At 39.7% G+C, this 21,849-nt stretch overlaps 1 protein-coding gene across 1 annotated transcript in view; it reads right to left on the bottom strand.

Annotated features, from left to right (window-relative positions):
* The window catches only part of STON2 (stonin 2), a 64,136-nt gene that overhangs the window by 22,925 nt on the left and 19,362 nt on the right, over positions 1-21,849 (bottom strand). The gene's annotated exons all lie outside the window — the stretch shown is intronic.

The raw sequence follows: 21,849 nt of genomic DNA, 5'->3' as shown, positions 1-21,849 counted from the left end.
AGCTGATAACATGCATTAACAAGCTCTTTTTTGCACAGAGCAGGTGCACAGACAATATGGTACTTAATTTGGCAAGCAAGGTGTGATGGACTGATAACAAAGGTTTGCAGACCTCTCAGGCTTTATCTTCTGTGCTTGGGACAACACCATGTGGGATAAGCCTGACCATTGCAGTGCTAAAATACATTATCTCCAGAATACATTATTGCCCAACAATTTTGGCTCCCCACAACATTTAAAAATAGTAGCACTCATTTCCTGATTCCTCCATGCAAGGCATTTCCTAGGATCAAGTTTTACATCAAGTTAGCAGCTCAATTTCAGTTTGCCAGATTTGCCTGCATATCTCAGGTTATCCAGGCAAGAGGCAATCTAATATTTTTACACTGCCTTTAATCTGAGCAATCTCAAAACAATTTACAAGTTATGCCACTGCTCAGTCATTTTAAAAATCCAAAGACCTATCTCCTGTTTTCTAATGTAAGGCTCTGGTAAACTTAAACTTCAGGTTTGTATTTTAATCATTTAGTTACCTGATTGACTATAAAGATAGATTTGTTCCATAGACAATACAGCTGATGCGTACCTATAAATTATGGAAGTTAACTGTGCTCCATTGTTGCTGCAGCTTATGCTAGTATTTTTTTTTCCCTGTAACATGTTAGGCAAACATTTTTTTGTTTTAAAATTGAGAGAAAATCATTGATCCATGCAGTGGTAGCCAGTTTGGCCAGTCCTTCCTGACCCAGCGCAGGACAACGCATGTTGAAGCTTCAGGCTACAGTGAAGATGCATCAATTAACATTTGAGGTGCTCAGTGCTAAGGTGAGAGGAGCTGTAGCAAAGCCATGTCTCAGCCTTACTGTAATGTTTCATGAAGCCTGTTTTAAATTCCTACATGGACTTTTGATACAGAACACGAAAGAATAAAGGAGATAAGCTGGAAATAGTGTGTCAAAAACAAAAAGAGCATCTACATTTAATGTTTGAATCCATGTAGATGTCATTGAGGATGCATCTGCCAAAGCAACACCTCCACCCACAACAAAAAATGATAATCACAGGTGTTTGAGAAGCATTATGATGCAAAGGATATGACAGAGAAATGGGCTGAAAAGGCATAGGTGCTAACCTGAACTGTGTCATTGTCTAAGTGACCTTCAGTGAGCAATTTATGTTCTCTGCTATGCAAGTTTCCTCTCTGTAGCAAAGCAAAAATGCTGATACAAAGGAAAGCGTTAATGGCTGTTGTCAAGTGTGTTTGACAAACAAGCAATCATAAACCATGTTAAAGCTTGTGGGCTTTCCAGGGACCATTCAGGATAAATGAAATAAGCAAGGGAGATCCTTTAGGGAATAAAATGATTGGAGACAGTAGAAGCTAGGGCCCATGGCTGAGCAAGAACTGACATATATAAGCCAAGGAATTTCCTTGTGCACTGGCTGCTTGCAAGTATATCTAAATGAGAGCTGGCAGAAAGGTAGAGAAAATTCAGCAAGAATATGGCTTCAACACCAAAGACTGGATGCTTAAGTGCAAGACACTCTGTGAACTGAAAAGAGACGTTCCCTACTGTTTGTTCCTCCTCTATACAGGGGAACAGAGCACTACCCATACTATTTACAAGCAAGAAGGATTAAACTAAAAATATTGGAGTTAAGCTAGAAAGACTTCAAGCAACAGTCAGCAAACTACTGTCTCTGGAGATCTCTAGAGATCAAAAGCGGGGGCGGGAGGGGAGTGAGAGGGAGGTATAGTTCCCTCTGCCAAAAAAATGGTTCATACTGACCTAATATCGACAGTGGGCAGAGCTGATCATAGTTAGAATGAATGTCTTTTATCAGCTCTTGATAGCGCTAGGAATTAATGATTTAAAACTTGGTCATTTTTGAATGTGTTTGCCTTGCAAAATCTTAGAAGACCAGAAATTACTATCTGGTAGACATGTTGAGAATATTATATAAAAACAGAGATAAAGAGATTATTAAAGTATCTGTATTGGTTTGCTAGTATTCGATATCTGATTTTACTTCAAGGWGTCAGCAAGGACTAGGACAAAGAAAGGCCTGAGACACTGAGATCAAATGGTAAGGTGGGCTGGAGAACATTTATAAAATAAGAAGAGTTTTTCCAGTATTCTTTGATGAGTGTGGGGCTTGCTCTTCATCCTGTGATTATAAGAGTAGGAGTTTGTACCCATTCTTTTAAACTGTACATCAGAAAGACATAAATATTTGCTCAGGAAGAAATGGGTTGATAAAACTAAAGCCTACGGGGGTTGCTCAGAGATCCCAAATAAGAAAAGTTTTGTATTGCATGAAAATACTGACAGAAACTCTGGAGGAAAAAGCTTTACCAGCTCAGTTACTGAGAGCTTGGAAAGCAGACTTTTGATCTAACAGATACTGGAAAATGTTTGTTATACATAGATGGGCACCAATTTGTTTCATAAGCACTCTTACTCTTTATCTTCCAAATCTATATTATGCCCTTGCTGAAGTGGTTACAGGATTGAGTCAGGCTTCATCTGCATGGTGATTTTTCACCTATTGAAGACTTTAAAGATGTGTTTTAGATCTATGCTAAGATGTTTTCTGGACACAGGACATAAAAAGGAATACTTCCACTAGCAGTAATCTGACTTTAGCCTCCTTTATGGTAACATTTAAAGACTGTTCTGAGTTTTTGTCCATCCATGAAAATTATAGTCATGTTACAAGGGCTACCTTAGAAAGTATCTTTCATAGCATGGTTGTATCAGCAATCAYAATTGAAAAGTCTGCCCTGCCAGTCTGACTAGCACAACTATACTAGAGACAGTCTCACAACTTCAACCAGATTCTGGAACTGATGGAGTTGATCCAGATCACCTTTCATATGTATGTAATGAAAGGGATCTTGAGGATGAGTAAGGATACAGAAAGCTTGTGGGCATGTTCATCTAAATCTAGTTTAGTTAACTGCTCCTGCTAAAAGGCAGTTTAGAGTCTTGTCACTTATCTCGTGATACTATCGGTACCTCATGTCTAATCTCAAGGTAATTGCCCACAAGTCCAGGAGGCACTATTATACGAGAATTRCTCATTTATGATGTATTGCTCTGACTGATCAGGCCATTCCCCAGTTTGCACATTCAGTCACCAGCTCTTGGCCTCAGAGTCCCTTAACATAGCCTTTTCCTTCAGCCCAGGCACCCATCATAAAAGCCCAGTTCTTGCACAATTATTCATGATTGCAGGAAATCAACAGAACTGAATACTGGGCTGTTATCTTTCTTATGTCATTCAGAGTTATTTTTCCCGTGTGTGTGTGTGTGTGTGTGTGTGCGTGCGTGTGTGTGTATGTGTGCGTAGCTACCACAGTACACAGGGTTATTTAGGGCCATTCCACAGAAGAAGCCAAACAGGAATGATCCAGCAAGTCATTTCTTCCTCTCTCCCCTGGCCCACACTGGTATGTTTACAAAAAAGAGTTAGGCATGAACCTCACTGCTAAATAAGAGAGTCTTACCAGAAGTGTGAAGGCTGAAAAGAAGCAAAYCATGATATTTTCATAGTGGTCTGTGGCAAGAAGTGAAGAGGAAATCCATGCTTCCTTCCTCTCTGCACAAATTCTAACTTCCTATATTCCCATTTCTAGCAGGCACCTTCTCTCCCAAAATACAGTTCTGCCTGTGAGCAAAACACAGTATGCAGTGCCCAGATTCCCTTATGCTAGTCCTGCATAGCTCATAAGCTATGCTGATTTTTTTCCTTGTTAAGTCCTCAGCTCCCTCCACCACCACATAGCTGTGAATCTCCTTCTTCCCCAATGATGCTCTGCATTCTTTGGAGAGGGAGAGGAATCTGCCTCATCATCTCTTTTTCTTTGCAAGATTGAGACAAAGAGCAGAGAACATTAAAATAAGCTTACGGAGAAGCAGAATATCCAACTATCAGCCATCTCAGTGTGGCGTAAGAATTAAGTGCCATATTTATATTGCGTGTGTGCGTATATCTATGTACCCATATATACGTGCATATATAGTGTATATGTATATATAAATATGTGTGTGTGTGTAAGTATAYGAAAGGAATAAATTGTCAGCTTTAAAGGTGATAGACAAGGAACCTGGAAATTTCTGTCATAGAATAGCAGTTACCAGGCAGGTACAGAGTATGGATGGTACATGGCTCTGATACTGTCAAGGCAATTCCTATACCAAACATATCACAGAAAACTAAGCAGAAACAAACTTCTGCGTTCTTGTAATGTGGATGAGACCTAGCAGGTCTTGAGGGTACAGGGCAAGATGAAAACCAAGAAGATGGCCAATGTTATAGTAAACTTTCGTGCCTTTATCAAATAAAAGGGGAATTACCTCAAGTGCTGTGCTGCCAGTTTGGTAGCCGGCAGAGAGATGAGAGCTGAGAGCAGAATGTGACTGATGGGAAAGACAACAAAAGGGCCCCATGGCAGCTGTGCCCTGTAAACAAAGCGATGCTTTCTCAAAGGCCATGTGAGATTTCACATAAGAACCCTGAAAGAATTAAGGTCTGCCAGAAGGAAACAGCAGTGATTAGAGAAATGAGGACCACAGGATAAACTACTAGAAGGACAGTTTGAAAAGAAAGGTATACAGACTATAAAATGAAAAATAATCATCAGTGTATTCCTATAAAAACATCAAAAGGAAAGTCAATAAAAGAATGGGGAACAAAATCTTAACAGGTACCCAGGTACCCTAAAGCATTATTTTATTAAGTTGTGGAACTCAGTGTTGCAGGAGGCCTGAGAAGAGTTACGTAAAAAGACTAGCACTGCTATGAACAAAAGTGACTGCCTCAGTTTCCTAGGGAAATGCCATATTCTCATGTTTTAWGAAATAAGCTGAGCACTGCCTGGGAAAGGAGGATTTTTAATTCATGAGATAATGTTGCACAGTTTTTCCACATTATGGAAATGAGTTTGGGGGAGATTTTTTGCCCCCTGGTTTACTGGGATAAGTTATGGATAAAATTCATTAGGATCATCCCAGCTTGCTTCTACTGAGTTAACAACACTAGAAAAAAAGTATCTAATGAGATTTAGGAACATAATGTAATCTTTTGCCTTTTGAGCTGCATCTCCCCAGTGATTGCAGTTTGCAGGTTGACACCACTCATCTAGGTCACACTAAGGCCAAATGCTAGAAATGAAAAGGCCAGCAAAGTGGACAAGGACATGCCCTTTATGCAAAGCTCTGAATTCAACCTCTCACATGAAAGTGGTATTTCTTATATAAYTTTCTAAGGAGCACGTGTACATACATTTGCACTCATAAAGGAGGATTCTGCCCTCTTTCTGGCTGAATGAGGTAAAGGTTTCTGCTAGGAACATGTAAACAGATTATACTGGAAGGGAGTGTGTTTATTTGAGCCAGAATTTTAATGTTCCAGAAAGACTGACAGTTTGAAAGACTAAATCATGTATTTACTAACTCAGCAGTATCCTTCCCCTAGCTTTCCTCATCATCTGTGCACCACAACATAAGGAGGCAGCCTCAAGGAAAATCAGGTATCTACTTGACATGTAGCTAATTCTGTGTTTAATTCTCCTGACAGGGTGTGAACAAAATTGTTCCTTAGGATCAATTCAGCTAATGATTTTTGATACGAAAAAAAATGTTTTCCCCATAAAATAAACTGAAACCCAACTCTTATCACAGGATCTGAGCAGCTATCAGACAGCAGCAGCTTGTCTACTCAGAGATGAATGACTCTGCCATGCAGTCTTGTGGGCTAGCCAGTCTCCCTGTAAATAGTTTCACAAGGCATCAAGAAGCAATTAGCAAATCCCAGCAAAATCTAATTATGCCTCCTCTCCTCCTTCATGAAGTAGCATTTCAGAAAACCTAGAATTATTCTACTCATCTCTCTCCTACAGTTAAAATGTAAATTAAGGGAGTTTTTCCTTTAAACTTTTAGTCCTATTTAGTCCCTTCTTTGTGCTGGACCTTTTGTCTTCGGGAAGAAGCTGCTTCATTGGAAACTCATGGAAGGACACTGTCCTGTGGACAATGAAGCTGTCTGCAAAGCAGACATTTCTGAATGGAGGCAACTACAGCTCAGACAGACAAATTTCCAACCTGTTGCTATAGCAGCAAGATGAATGCAATTCAGGACAGTGCTGTGGCTGCCACAGCCATGGTGTGGTAGCCTACCCACTCCAGGGTCCTGCACTGCCTAGCCCACAGGCTATGCACAGCTATTAATGAATAGGAAGAAATGTTAACCCTTAGTTGCCCTCTATTAGCAAAATGAAGAAAGCAGTAATACCATGCTGGAGATAACTACTGTGACCTCTAAATGGGAAAGATAGAGAAAAMCAAGACAAGGAATATATTTAAGGTCTACTGTTAGTGCTGAATTAGTGCAGGCTAGCTTTTATGAAAGATATTCTGGACTACTTACTTGTGTAGCCTTGGAGCTAATTACAGAATTTGAAATAATTAGATCAAAAAAATAATTGGCACTAAATGGGTTAAAAACACAGCACGTTTGTAACTGACATCCTTCTGATTCACCAGAAATAACAACATAGACTGGAGAAATTCATAATGTTCCTGGTTGTACTCATTTTCCAGGGAGCTCAGGTTAATAACAAATGCTGAGTAGCGGTTCTGCAACTTTAACATATAGCAACAACTAAAGGTGCACATTTTATCTCTTTCTCCTGCACAGAATGCTACAGTGTGARCAATCAGCAAGTCATTTAATGAAAGTGGCAAAAACTTCCCAAACACAAAAAATAAATATAGACCACACCGGTACTATCATCCTCTGCAAATTCTGGGTAGACTTTACTGGGAAGATTGTAACTGGAATTCTATATCCTTAAACTAACTTTTGGCTCCCAGTATTGAGTCTCCATACATGCATGCAGATTTGTAGATTCTAAACCAAAGACTCCCTGTCCAAACTGAGAACTTCTGACTCCTTTTGTAATAGGCAAGAAATTTTAGATGATGTTTGATAAAATAAAGGAACAAGGTAAGTAGTTATCCTCCCATTACCATTATTATTCACTGTAATGCCTGGGCACAGAAACTGAGGGAACAACCTCCAGCAGAGACAAAGTAATTCCCTTTTCAGACAAGAGAAGCTTTACTTTTGATTCAGCTGGAGAAACAAGAATTCCAGCTGGAGTAGCTGTCTACTTTAACACTTTGTATACGAAGTTCATATAAATAGGTTGTCTGGTGCTTTTTCATCCTCTTTTCAACCCACAAAGCAGAATAAAAATCTCTTGAGAAGAGGAGCTTTCATGAGAATTTTTGCACTTCAGGTTAGGACAGAAACCCTCCTGGATCAGCATTCCTGACAGCATTTCAGTGATTCTCGGTTGGTCCCAGCTGGAACCTGTACATGCTGAGGCAACTGCAAAACAGACATGAAACTAAGTGCAACTGAACTGTTTCCACCTTCTGAAAAGCTCTGGAGTTCAGCTTAAATTTGGAAAAGAGAAAGCTCAGGTTGATTATATGTGTTACTTCATTCATTTCCTAGCAAGGGACCACCTGGAAAGTGGATTGCCGTGTTCGCCAATAGATGGCCAGATGCCRAGCAGGTTTCACTACTCAGCGCAGACACTCCTCAGCTGGTTAGGCTCTCTGCACACTGCATGTTGCAGCAGGTGAGATACAAACCACAACTCTTCTATTCCGTAAGTAGCAATTGCACTGAAGACACAAAAGGGAGCCTCTCTTGCTACACTGAATTTGTAGGAGCTACTTTTAGAGAGCAGTTTTGTAGACCTCACTCATTTTTGTATCTAAATGTATTCTACCATGAACAGTATGTTCAGTAGCATGCAGGTCAGAGGCAAGCGAGGCRACATTATGGGATAGAGGGCACCTTTAGAAGCAGTGATTCTGAAAAAGATTTGGATGATTATCAGCTGAGTAATCACACGCCAGTGCAACACTGATGATAAAAGAACTGAAATAATATTAGGAAGAGGAAAAAACAAAGTAGAAGGGTGTTTACTTGTGTACATAGCATGGCATATTCCTAATGGACCACTATGACCCATTCTCTTGCCCAGATTTGAGGCAAGTAGAAAAACTGGGGAGGGTTCACAAGATCCACAAGAACATTAAACAAATAAATACCCTACTATATAGCAAAAGACAAAAGCTCGATCTATTCAGTCTACTCCAGAGGAGATTCAGTAACCGTCTGTGCTTGGCCATCTACACARAAAGTTATAAAAGAAAAAAGCTCTTTGCTCTAATAAGCAAAATGTGGTAGTTGGAAGGCAACAGGGGAGAAATTGAGGTTAGAAATCGGATGCAGATTTTTTAACTGCATCTGGCAACTAACCACTGAACCAACTTACCAAAACRTTACTGGAGTGTTTCAAGCAGATTAAGAGCTGTTCTAAAAGATTATTTCAGATCTCATAGGAATTAAGTCAGGGATGTGCTACGGTTTGTGACATAAAGATGCTCCGGCTGCATCACTTTAAAGCTTTTTGACCTTTTAATCTATGAATTTTAAATTTTTAAATTTTRAAACAGCTGTTATTGTAACTACACACAGGAAAAACAGATTTATTTAAGTAAATTATTCAAGTAAAACCAGTTCCATCTCACTCCTCTCTTGCTTGATGAATTTAAAAATAGCTGAATGAATTGTGGTGCTGCTCCCTCACAGAAAGATACTAATGTAACAAGATTAAGCATGGAGAGTTGATGCTGAATTGAGCATTTTGGAATTGGCAGAAAGGAACTGAAAGCAGAAGTTATAAACAAAGCCAGGACAGTACTCAGGAGGCCTGATACATCCATATCTGTGGGGCTGTCTTCACACATCCTGATCTCAAAGTGCTCAGACACACAAACCATACATGCTCTTACACAAAATGAGCTTTTATTACAAACTACTGTTTAAAAATAACAGAGGAAGAAAAAAGGAGTTGTATCAAATTATACTTCCGCATAGATCACAGTATCCAATTTAACTGATCTTTGCTTTTCACATTTCAGAACTCAGTTCTAAATTATGCTTATTTATAAGTCCAGCTGCTTATTCTTGTATTCATGAGGGTAATGGATTTCTTGTGTTTTCAACAAATACTGAAACACTGAAGTCCTCTAACAATGCAGCACTTGACTAATCTGAATTGCTCACTCACCCACTGAAATTCTATACAGACCAGCTCAGCACTGTTAATCTCACAGCAAAACCTGCTTCCAAACCTTCCCTTTCTCGAACACCTCAGTGGGCACAGACACAGATTTCTATTATCCTTTCAGCAATATTTGGAGAAAATTAATACAGTTCTTTTTGTATAGTTCAGTTTATCTCCTTACACCACAGAGAAGCTTTTATCAACAAGGAAACAGCCTATTTTTCCTCCATCTGATCAGAAAAGAAATAACCTCCCACGAAAGTTCATGAACCAAACTGCCCTCCTCCACCACATCCTCCTTGATTTTCAAGTCTGGAGTATTTGCACCAGCATAGTGGCCACTGTAAATATGGCAGAGGAGCACTTTACATGCTAATTTAAYTGTATACATATTATTTACAACAATCACTCTGCTAAAAGTTTTCTAACTTTCAAAAGCTTTACATTGCCAGAGGACCCAAAGTCAACCCTCTTCCTCATCCTAACAATTTCACAGCACTAAATTCTTCATGTAAATAAGAGCTTCCCGAGTCAGGGGTATCATGCTACAGGTTCCCTTCCACTTCAGCAGTTAGGACACTTCTCCCAGTCCTCTCTTCCYGCAGTTCATCCATCAACCATCCCTCCATCTACCTACATGCCCATCTACCAATCCACTCTTTGGCCCCTGTTGCTATCATACCTTCCTTCTAAATCAATTCTTGTCTTTCCACTGGTGAAAGCAACCCCGATCGCTCCAGTCCTCCTCTTGCTGCAGGTAGCCAGGTCTCAAACAAGGTGTTTGCTGTTGCGAGGCTGGCCAGCAGGCCCCGTGTGCGAGCATGTGTGTGCGTGCGCGCGTCTGCAGGCGGCCTGGCGCGGGAGCCGTGCGGAGAGGTATGTGCACTGCGTGCTCCAGCAGGGCCCCTGGCTCGCTGCCTGCCAATCCGCCTCGCTGCCTTGGGTGGGCAGGGCAGATATAAAAAAATGTGCAGGTTACTTTCAGCTCTGGCACACCCAGAAAAGAAGGCAGTGAGAGACAGGCGGCAAGGCAGTGAGCTACAGACTGAATGGGTGGGAAACTTCATGTTAAACCCTGTCAAACAAAAACTTAAGCTTTTTCTTTCGTAGAAAAGCTACCTTTTCTGGCAAACTCCTGCCCCCCCCCCACACACACCGCAAACCTAAAACTTTTCAGACTTTTCAGCTGATTACCTTGCAATAAACCCAGCAGCCTGCCCCTGTGTCAGCAACTGAATCACTTTCTATGGTTAACCCTTAGGTGCCAGCTGGGTTTAGGGATTTTTCCCTTCCTCTTGCTGAACCGTTTTGGATTTATTCCAGATTGGGTAAATATACAGATAACTTCGAAATACAAAGTACTTACCGCATTTTAAATAATTTAGTAATTTTTTAATCTATACTTCTGCACCTCCTAGAAAATATTTTCCTACGTCTCTTTCAAACCAAAGAACAGAAATTAGGAGGCTTCTGATCATCAAAAGTATGTGAGATTCTAACACAGTCTTACAGAAGGATTATCAAGGACGTAAAAATCTTGTTTTTTAAGGTAAAACATGACAAATTTTTGACAGGGATAACAGGATGTGTCCATTTGTGATATGGCAGAGGATTAGACTTCACAAACCAGGAAGTTCACTCCAGTTCTTCCCATAAAAAACAAATGAAAGAAAGAAACAGCCTATATAGCCAACAGCTAGATTCACCAAAACAGAGTACTCTATATGCAAAATATATCTCTAGATCGACTCAAACCTCCCAATTTAGCTTACCCCTTCCTCTCCTTTTGTCCTCCTTCCTCCCCCCCCCCCCCCCCCCCCGAAGTTTGGCTCTAAGACTCAAAACCACAGGGACAAGCTGTCAGGGCCTCTGAGGAACAGCCAGCATCCTTCCGCTCCATTGTGACATTTCTAGGGTTACTCAGGTTTTTCTCATTTCCCCTTGATAGTTACTATGGAGAAGCAAAATGTATTTGGGATTTTGACACATTAAGGAAAACTAGCAGATTAGAAGGCAAAGTTATCTGGATAATTTGGAAATCATGCCAGAAAGTATCTAGCTTACATATAACTCATCAATTTGATATTTAACTAAAAACCAGTACAGGAATTATCTGAAGTATACTCAATTACCTGCAGAAGATAAATGGTTTTATGGGATGAACAGTAGAACAGGACTGTGCAGAATCAACAGGGAAAGACCCACCTATGATTTTCAGGGTTTGGTCTAATGCAAGAGTGCAATGCAAGCACCAGAAAGGAAGGCAACTATTTCTAGTGCTTTCAAAAACTGTTTGTTTCTATAATCCTTCTGTTGGGTTTGTCTGATGCTCGCCTTTTCCTTCCCACAGCAAATGCTACTTAGATTTTGTGTCATGCAAGAATCTAAAATTAAATTTATGTATACATACACACATACATGCATATATATAGACACAAATATACAGAAGTATATACATATTTATATACACCTACATATACACATACATGGAGCCCTGGCTTACTTGTTGATTGCTTCCATTGTCTTGTGACTCTAAGGCACAGAAAAAACAAAAGCCTCAATGCTACACAAGTCAGTGCCTGGGGAAGAAACCTGAAATCTTAACTCCTGACTGTAATAAATGGAAATCATATCACTTGGTATGTGGTAGCAATATTGAAGGGAACAGACACCTAATTTGAAAGAGCAGGGAAACTAATGCCATAGTAAACGCATCATCCTCAGGATTTAGGATGAAGAAATACAATTTAAAACTCTGGCCTTTCATTCTTCAAGGGCAAAGCAAACTCTAACATGCCCAAGGAATTACATATTTGTGAAATAATTCCTAAGGCTTTAATGACTACTACAAAAAGCTGTTTATTTTGTTTGGTATTATTTGTAATAACTTTAAATTCAAGTGGAAGATGATTTTTAATCAGATTTGTATGTAGTCTGCAATGATGCACAGAAATTGTACCTCTTGTAATTTATTCCTGATTGAAAAAGAGATGGCATGCAGCTGGTCCACAGTGTATGGAAGTGGGGACAAGTGTCAGCCACCCTAGTGACAGATGTAGTGCAAAAGTAAATTTCTTTACACTAACTAAAGGAGATTTTGGCCTATTATGTCCCCTTGTCTTCTAGCAGATTGAAGGCACAGACAGTACAGAGTGATTGTAACAACTGGATGCAACTGGCTTTATTCTTGTCTGCCATTCATTTTCAGGGGATTGGGAATTACATGGCTAAATTCACATGTTACTGAGTCATTTGAGGAATCCTCCAACTGAGTTACTTTAAGAGCAGTAGTTACAGCAAGAGACCCTGTGACCCTACCTTGCCCAAGGAGACGAGCTGCAGAGCTACTAATTGTGTTAAGAATGCGAGAAGCCAAACAAAAGCTTTTCAAATCTGAGGCATTACGGTTGATTTGTCTAGGTCATGGTCTGAAGGAAGGATGGAGCCAACTAAATTCTCCAACCTTGTAACATGAAGTTTAATGAAGACTTGTTCAGCCAGCCTTATTAGCAGAGAATTCAGCAGCGTCTGAGAAGGAGGAGCTGTTTTGCTTTCAAGAGGACACAAAGGGTGCTAATTTCTAATCTCTGCTCCATTTGATGCTCTTTAAAATTCATAGCCAAATTATCAAATATATCAAGAGGCTGAAAAAATCAGCATGCAATTGTTAAAGGCAACCTTTGTATTCAAAATTCTGCTGGAGAAACCATAGAAGAGAAGATTATGTTTGAGGATCTTCACTGTTCCCACCATCACAGATATTAAAAATGACCTTATCCTTACAATACTCGTAATAAAGAGAATTATCATTAGTTCTGCCAATCATCACAGAGGACAGTGAGACAGTAAGGAACAAAATGTGTGCCATTTGTGTCCCCAGTAATTATCCTAGCAGTAATAATGCTAGTAATGATCCTAGCAGTTATTTTTTCTCCTTCATCAGAGTTGGCATGTAAATATTAACCTCTATATCCACCATTTTGTACAGATGTTAACTTGAAATTTACTTTAAAATAAACTATACTGGCAGATTTGACATATAGCCTAGAGATCTTCCTAAACACTTTTGTATATCCACAATCATATTTTTCTCTTAAAATGTTTTTCTTTTTGGTTGCACATAGACAATATGGAAACTGACTCAGTTAGCTAAACACATCACAAAAACAACTCCATTTAAATGGAAATATATGGAAAACGGTATTTTCCAAACAGAGCTGTGATCTTCTAAGCTGAAGGCTTTTAAAACAAAAACCTCAGGAATGTAAAGGAAGTGTTATGTTCTTAAATCTTTGAGTCAAAAAAGTAAGGAATATTTACCTCCTAATGATTACTACACAAATTAAAAATGTCATAATAACTTATTTTATACTTTAATTTTGGTTATGTGACAGTTTTGATGCAACTCCAGCAAACTTGCCTGTATTATGTAGCTCTTTTGCAGATTGCATGGGGCACTCTAGGTGATTACACTTTAAAGTGTGATAATTGTCTCAGCTGCCTCCAAAATAAGTTCCACTGACTTTAAGAGAGATTGAAATCATGGTATTAGACTACAGGAAATAAGACTTTATTTTAGTGGAATTGATTTCATGAGTTTTTAAAAAATGAAAATGAAATTTCAAAAAAAATGAATCTGAAAGATAACACACTTTTCTTATACAACAGGAGAAATACAGATACAAGAGCCAGAGTCCTAGAGCATATACACCAGAAAGTGAAAACGACTTGAAAAACATTGCAGTTTCAGATTTCTATAAGGCACAAAAATCATCACAGATGAAGTTTAAATGACACTGTAAAGCACTTCAGTATAGCATTAGCAGCTACTAGAAGTGGTATGTATTTTCTCCAAAAGTACCATTATTTCATTAGTTTGCAACAGTGCCACTCTAATTATCAAATCAATGAATGGAAGATTTTTAAGTTCTTAAGTAGAAGACAAGGAAAGTCTTTTGCATGTTAAGGGGTCTTCTGCAAGCAAAGCACAGGGACAGTACCTTTACCCATTCTATCTATGCTAAGAGAAAGCAAGGCAGCAGGTTCACCTGTTGGGAAAGGGCTGTGTACCCTGCATTACACTTTTTGAGCATTTCAATTATTCTAAACAGGAAGGCAATAGAAGTAGGGGAGCACCCAGAAGAGGAAAAACAGAAGGGAAGAGAGAAAAACTTGAGGTAGGGGAAGCAAAAGAAACCAGGTAGCTAAAATAGCAATTCTTAGAGCTAGGTAATGGACACAAAAGACTTCAACAATTGAAGGTAAGTTTTATCTCTGCCCAGGATATTTCTGCATAATAGGTGTATAAAAGTCATTTAACATAGCAAAAGAAAACTTCCTGGACAACACTAAAACTCCAGGCAAAGTCCACAGTTAAAAGTTTTACCTGGTTTTGGTAACATTGTGTTTCAACGCAGCTCATACAGACAGGCTGTTGGGCTGTTTGGACTATGTATTAGAGAGCATTAGTAAAATCTAGTAACTGTGTGAAGCTGGCAGTTCTGCAGGAAAAGAACAACCTCACTTATGATCTTATCAATATACAATAAGGCAGCTTCCAAGCAAAATGACCCTAARGCATTGTACAGACTTGAACTGAAGTGCACACTGCATCCTGAAAGGGAGTCACCTCTGAGATAGAATACAAGATATTTTTAAAAGTGTACAATGATAAGCAAGCAAAAAATAGCCTTTTCTCCTTAAAACTGCAAGAACATGTAAGGAAGCAGTATCATTTACAGTTACTGTACCTGAAACAGAACTGTCTTTGACTGCAAAGCCTCTACTAGCTTTCTCTTCTCTTCAGAAAGTACTGGGAGCCAAGAGACTCAGGAATCACTTTGAAACTTTTCTGTAAAGGAACGGATGGGCTGGAACATGAAGTACAAAGTGGCAAGCCTGCTGGGACTGGGTCACATGCTGTTTGACTGGAGATCTCTTTTGAAGCAAGCCCTCAGGTACTAAAAGGTTAATCTCAAGTGCCTTCTCTCTCCCTGCCACTTGATGAGGGATGTGTTGATTCCTATGGACTTGATCTCCCTTTTATCCAGCAGACCAGGAGTGACTGGCAAAAATCCTCTCCCCTCCCCATCTCTCCCTTCACACCTGTTTACTCCATTAGTTCAGCCTTTGGGTTGTTCAGACACGCGAGACAAACTGGTTTTGTTCTGTGGATGCAGCTGGACTGTCAATCTCAGCACAGCACAGCTAACCCTTTCGCCCCAGCACACTCCAGCACCCTGAGTGGCAGAGAACAGCACGGCAGGGGGGATGGAGGGCTGAGCTGAACCATCGGCTGCAGAAAAGCAGCAGCTCCCCACAGCAGCTTGGCTGATGAGGGTACAAGGCTCCTGCCCCGCCAGGAGGTACTGCAGTCAGCATGTCCATGGTCCTTGCRTCCAGTATCCTTTACTGAGAAACAGGCTTGCAAAGCACAGAGCCTTAAATTGAATACACTGAAGAAACTGCATAGCTCTTCAGTATGTATGTCTCGCTAACTGGACTGCTTGGCCAAAGGAAAACAAAGAAAAACAAAGGAAATGATGTTGTTCTAGCCCTCTCATCTCCCAGCAGCCCTCTGCTATCACCAGCAATGTTTTAATAGGGAACACTAACAAGCCTTATATGTGACCCTGCTCTGTTATTGAGATGCCATCTGATGTTGGTACCTTAATTATTAGCGCACTGACCTGTCTTAGTTAACATACCTTGAACTCCTCTATGGGAGTTCAGTCCATCTGACACTGTCTGTCTCCAGACATGTATGTGATTCTAATCAGGAAATCCAAACACTTCTCACAATGCTTTAATATGCTGTGATAATAGGCTGTCCTGTGAATCAGGGAGACAAAACAGCCAAAGAAGATGAAGCAAACAGATTTCTGAGAAAAACCATTCTGAATCCTGTTAACTTCAAACAGAGTAGAGAGACAGTTTACTTACAGAGTTTGACCACAGCATTGGGTGGCTCACATAATACTTGATCATATAATTTGGGTGGTCTCTGTCAAGAAGGTGCAGTGCCACTGGTTTTAGCAGAGGTGTATGATCTCAGCAGAGCCCTGGGTATGTACCCATGTTGCTAATCCATGCCATTATGTCTTTGTGGCTTTTGTAGCTACGTTAAACAAAGCAGAAAGTTGTTCCTGAAAGACACRAGCCATATTTACCTGAAGACTAGACATATTCAGAAAGCCTGAAAGCCTGTCATCAACAAGGACTGACATGTGTTTGCAGAGACAGCAAGTTGACAGCTCTGCTGAAGCCTCAGCTAAGCATAGTAGACTATCTGGTTTCAAATAGACCTTTTAAGGCAGTGTAGCTGCTGGTTAAAGCTGGTGGCTTTACCAAGTGGTATTAGCTCTACCTCAGAAAAGGATATTCTACTGATTGGGATGAAGAAGCAGGATGATGAAGACTGTCAATGCAGTTACAGCATCTGCTGAGGAGACATACAAGCATTCAAAAAGTGAGAATAATGTACATGCAACTGCATCAACAAAGTGAAATGCCTTTCTGTCTCACCCTCCTTGGAGACTAAGAATTCAAAAGGTTTGCAGGGAATCCTGCAGGTTTCCCAGGATACACCATAGTTCACGCTAATAATGTGTTGCTGGAGGCAACGAAGCCTGAACAAACAAATCAATCCAGGGGGAGGAGGAGTGACAGGCTCATGAAAGCAAAGCCTACAGTAAAGCTCCCCTACTTCTTTTGTAGAAACTTTCCCACTCAGATGCTAATTCTGCCTGACTAGCAAAGAGCCAGTCACTGAGGACATATAGCAAAGCATCCTGGGGGAACCTCATGTCCCACTTTCAGAGCTAGCTCACTATGCTGGCAACAGAGCGCTGCTTGCCCTGAAGTGCAGTGAAGCAATGAAGCTATTCTGGCTGGAGTGTCAAATAAACAAACACTCTCCAGTTGTCTGCTCTGCTGGCTGGCCTGTGTGTCTGCAACACCCTTTGCACTCTGTGTCCTGGCATGCACTTGGTTTTTGGTCAGATCCTTCCTGAAGATTTGTGCCTACTACAAGCACACAAATGCATGACAAGTAGGTGGAGGCAGAGTATAACAAGCACAACCATGATGAAAGCCCTGTGCTTTTTGCACTGAATGAACATTACTGTTGGGCTTCTCAGGAGGAGAACACGGCTGAATGTTTTAGGAAGAAAATCAAGAATATTGTTGGTTCTTATGCAAGAACATAAACTTATTTTACTGCATTCAGAACTGATGCTCTTTCTTCATACCATATCTATCCAGCAAGAACACTCACATCTCAACCACCACACTCACTATTATGCAACCAAATAGTAAGTTCCCCCAAAAGACTGTTTATTTCAGATTAGGGATCTACTAAAAAAAAACAAGATTAGAAAAAAGGATATAGGAAATGGGCTATGTAAAATTGTCACCCGCCTGTGCTAGATACCTATTCTTTATGTACAGAGTTGTACAGATAGAGATTATTTTGACTACTATCAGACCTATGCAACAAATGGCAGATCCCCCATCTTTTCAAAACACTGACAGATCTACCAGATCAGTATGAATCCAGAGTTAGAGCTACCTTGCTCCCTCTAGCCCTGTTGAAGTTGCTATGAAGAACCATCCTCTTTATGTAGTGAGATAGAAGACCAAGATTTTTAAAGGTTCATTTTAGCATAACCTGACACTTAAGAAAGTGGCAAGTCTAAGCTTAAATATTATCTGTATTTCAGATAACAATCAAAACATCTGCTGGGATAGAACATCTTCTTCTAAATGTCTGTTTTACATTATGAGTTACCCTTTATTACTAACCACTGATCTCTAGTCCTACACTCTATTTCATATTTGGTTATGGAGCATCAAAGAGACTTAAGGGTTACTTTATTTGTTTTTATGCTGTTCATACATTAAATTATTCAACTGGTCCAATATCTGCCATAGGCTATTCCAGGAAACAGTGCACTTTGTAATTCCCTTTCCATTATTGTGTTTGTGAAAAAGATCAACAAATCTTAAGGCTGGAGCCTACCTACTCAAACATTACCCACACTGAGATTTCAGTCACCTAGGAGATTCCCACAGGCAACTGCACCGCAGAGGCTAGTATCTCACTGCCTTAGTACTGAGTTATACCTCTTACCAGTGCTAGTGTGCATGTTTGTGTGTGCCAGCTAAAAGTAAAAGGCAATCCAAGATACTGATCTTCCAGGTGTGGCAGATTGCTGGCTATTCTGTGCCAGCAGATAACAGACTGTTTGCTCTGCCTCAGATAGCTGACTCCCACCTCAAACAACCCTCTGCTCTTGGTCCGAGTCCTGCCAAGGGTGCAGGCAGTTTCTCCTGCTAGCAGCAGCTCCCGTGGCCCAAACAGCAGGAGCCCCAGAAAGCCTAGAGCTCCTGCTCTTCTTCTTGGCCTTGCCTCTCCCCTGTCACAATGCTGTGGAGGCATGCATTATGGATCCTTGTACCCAGGCATAGAGGGCAAGACGAGTGGAGGAAGAACGAGGAACAAGAGTCCTGAACGCATCCATAGCTCTCTGGAGCACGAAACCCCTCACCCTCACTGACTCCTTCCTCCTCACCATTAGCCTCTCGACCCCACTCTCCCACCTCCTGCTCTTCTCTCAGTGTTTTGCACCCCCCTGCAGCCAACTCTACTCATGCTGTGAAACTAGATTTATGTCTGGAGCCAGCTCTTTGGGTATATCAGTTAAAGTTAAAGAAGGCGTAAAAAAAAAAAAAAAAAAAGAAAGAAATCCCGACCACAGTGCACAGTATGCAATAACACAGTGAGACAATGCACTAATACAAATGGTGAAAATACCCTTTCCTTGTCTCCCAGATGTTAATTTAGTTGTGCGTGCACTAATCAGCATACAAACCTGACAGAGAGGGATTCTGCCCTAATATTTTGTTTTTCAGAGAAGGTTTAGCCACTTCACATATCCTTCACATATCCATATACATCTAGGATAAATTATTCCATAGTCTAATGTCATTAAGTCACTGAAACTAGAGATACTTTTGTTTGAGTTACAAACTGACTTATTTTGTCAATCTCTCCATTTAACTACCCTCTACATCTAGAATTCTTATTGAAGATAAAAGCTCAATAAAGCCAATACTGGGCCAGACTACCTGGAAGGCTGAGTCCTAAGRAGCATTAGCTTTTTTAGAAATAATCCTTGCTTGTAATATTATATACTGATCTAAAACAAACCATACATATGTCTATACAAAGAACAAGGAAGTGGGGCTGTAATAATTAGAGATTAAATGCATCTAGACAAGCTAATGAATACTTCACCACTCTTCTTCAATAAGCATGATGATACAGAATGTAGTGATAAGGGCGACAGGTGACAGGACAGATGATCAAAGGGAAGGAGTKGAAGTAGATATTAACATCAGTGAAGTAAATATTTTGGAGAGGTTACTGTGTGCAGATCAGGARGTCTAATAAGCTCTGGCCCTAAATTCTGAAAGAAGTGATGTATGTAATTACAGCTTTGATCACAAGGATTTTAAAGGAATCAGTTGAGAAGGGGATGCGTATGTAGTATCCATGGGTAAAAATGACTCCAGAATATATAAGGCTGGCAGTCTGATTGCAACAGTATGCAAGACTCAAGTCCTGGAAGGAAGAAAAAAGTGAAAAGCAGTAAATGAAAAAATGAGATGCAAGCTATGTTTGAAAGAAGCAGTTTGTTCTCGCTGAATCTAACAGATTTCTTTGATTTTCTGGACAAAAGATAAGTCCATCTCTATTCAAAAGAAAGAAATATAATATGGTACCCACTTGGGAAACTGTTAAAATGGAGACTGACAGTAGTATTATGAGAAGAATAAAGATCAAGCTAAAAGGAAGGGTGCAATGATGCTTTAAGAGAAATATTAGGTCAGAGCAGTCACAAGTAGAATTTCTCAAAGACTGTGGGCAAGACCATTTTATCTAATATTTTAATTAATGAGCATGGCATTTGCTGAATGTGTACAGTTAGGGTGCATTGTATATATAAAGGAAGCTCAGAATACCATACAGAAAGCAGGTGATCTGGAAGACTATAGTAACAGAAATGGAATGAAATGAATAAACACTATAAAGTTTACAATTGCACTTAAAGGCTTTTAAGAMTGTTTTGATGGATAATCCTTTTAAGGACATTTTGTTACAATGAAGGGAATTAGAAATGAAAGAAAGTAATTTAGRATACAGAAATTCAATCTGAATATAGTGAAACAGTACTGATACACCAGCACAAAAGGAAATAAGATCTAAAGATGTTATCAGGAAGAGAATTCCAAAAGATAGGGAAATAGCAGTATCATGGTATAAGGCTACGGTGAGACCTCAGTCCGGGTACAGTTTTGGTCACCTCATCTACAGAAAATTAACTCAAACTGGAGTACAAGCAGAGAAGGACTTGCTAGGGTGAAGAGGAGAATGGAGAACCTGTCTTACAAGAGCATACAAGTTTGTCTCGTTCAGTTTAGCAAAATGAAAGCTGCAGAGGGGAATATAACACTGTATAAATACATTAAAGGGTTTTATACCAGACAAAGCAAAAAGGTGTTTAAAAGACAATACAGTCAGAGAAATAAGTGGATGAGAAACGGTCATGAATAAATATACTCTGATGTCCAGGGAAATATCTTCTATCTATTATCTATGATCTTAAGTGAGTCATGTTTAAAGCTCTCTTTAAATGTTTACATGTGAAGATACACTAGCTTCAATAAACTGGTGACTTGAGTCTACACTTATATGGTGCAACTTTTACAAAGCCTGTAATGTGCCTGAAAACACAAAGGATTTTTACTCTCATTTTAGGCACTAAATTAAATGGCTAGATTTTGAAAGCAGCACATTAAGCTATAGCTATTTGAAAACTTTGCCATGCCATAATAGAAATTGCTTCCAAAGTGCTCAGGTCCTAGCTATTTCAGGTACCAAACTATGATCTGGAGTCCTTCACTTTAGGTGTTGAGCTCTTGAAAATCTGGCCCTTGAGATTTTAAAAATTGAATCCTAAGCGAGTAGTTCAAATCCATCTCCAAGAGATTTAGTGTAATACTATTAGGTAATTTCTATCAAGTAAACTGAGGTATCTTATTTCAGCGGACAGGCATCCACGTCACAAAAAACAGGACAATTCTCACTCCTAGTTAGTAAGCTCAGAATGAATAAAGTAGTCTGAAATTTCCTGTTGTTCTTGCTTAATAAGCACAGTCAAAACATAAATCCCAGTTTATATCTGTTCTGAGATTAAGTAGATTTCAGTCTCACAGCTATCAAATGTAGGCATAATTAAAATCAAACTGCTTCTAATAACAAATGAACTCATTCTGCAAGATTCGTGTCACATCTGTGCTCCAACACTATTTGTTGAAATTTCTCATTCTTATTTGCTGTATGCCTCTGCCAGTGTTTTTACCTGCTGTTTAATACTGCCAGTTCTATTCAGCCCCAATTATTCTGACAGGAAATTCCACACAGAAGTGGGATAGTATATYTCTAATTAAGAGCACATGAAATGATTTACAGCTCCTGTTAACCACTAATGCTGCTGACACCTTGTTTATTTCTCTGCCATTCAGAATTTACAGCAAAAATGTAAGTTCTCTGTTGGGTAATTTCTCTATACTGTGAATCCAGCTATTGTTTGAGCACTGCAGGTTCCATATGGTGCAGATAGCTCCATGGG

This window comes from Rhea americana, unplaced genomic scaffold (assembly GCF_003343005.1).
Source record: "Rhea americana isolate MKP2758 unplaced genomic scaffold, rheAme1 scaffold_5, whole genome shotgun sequence".
NCBI classification, from domain to species: domain Eukaryota; kingdom Metazoa; phylum Chordata; class Aves; order Rheiformes; family Rheidae; genus Rhea; species Rhea americana.
Note: the sequence above shows the minus strand (reverse complement) of the source record. Positions and strands in the feature narration are given on the sequence as shown.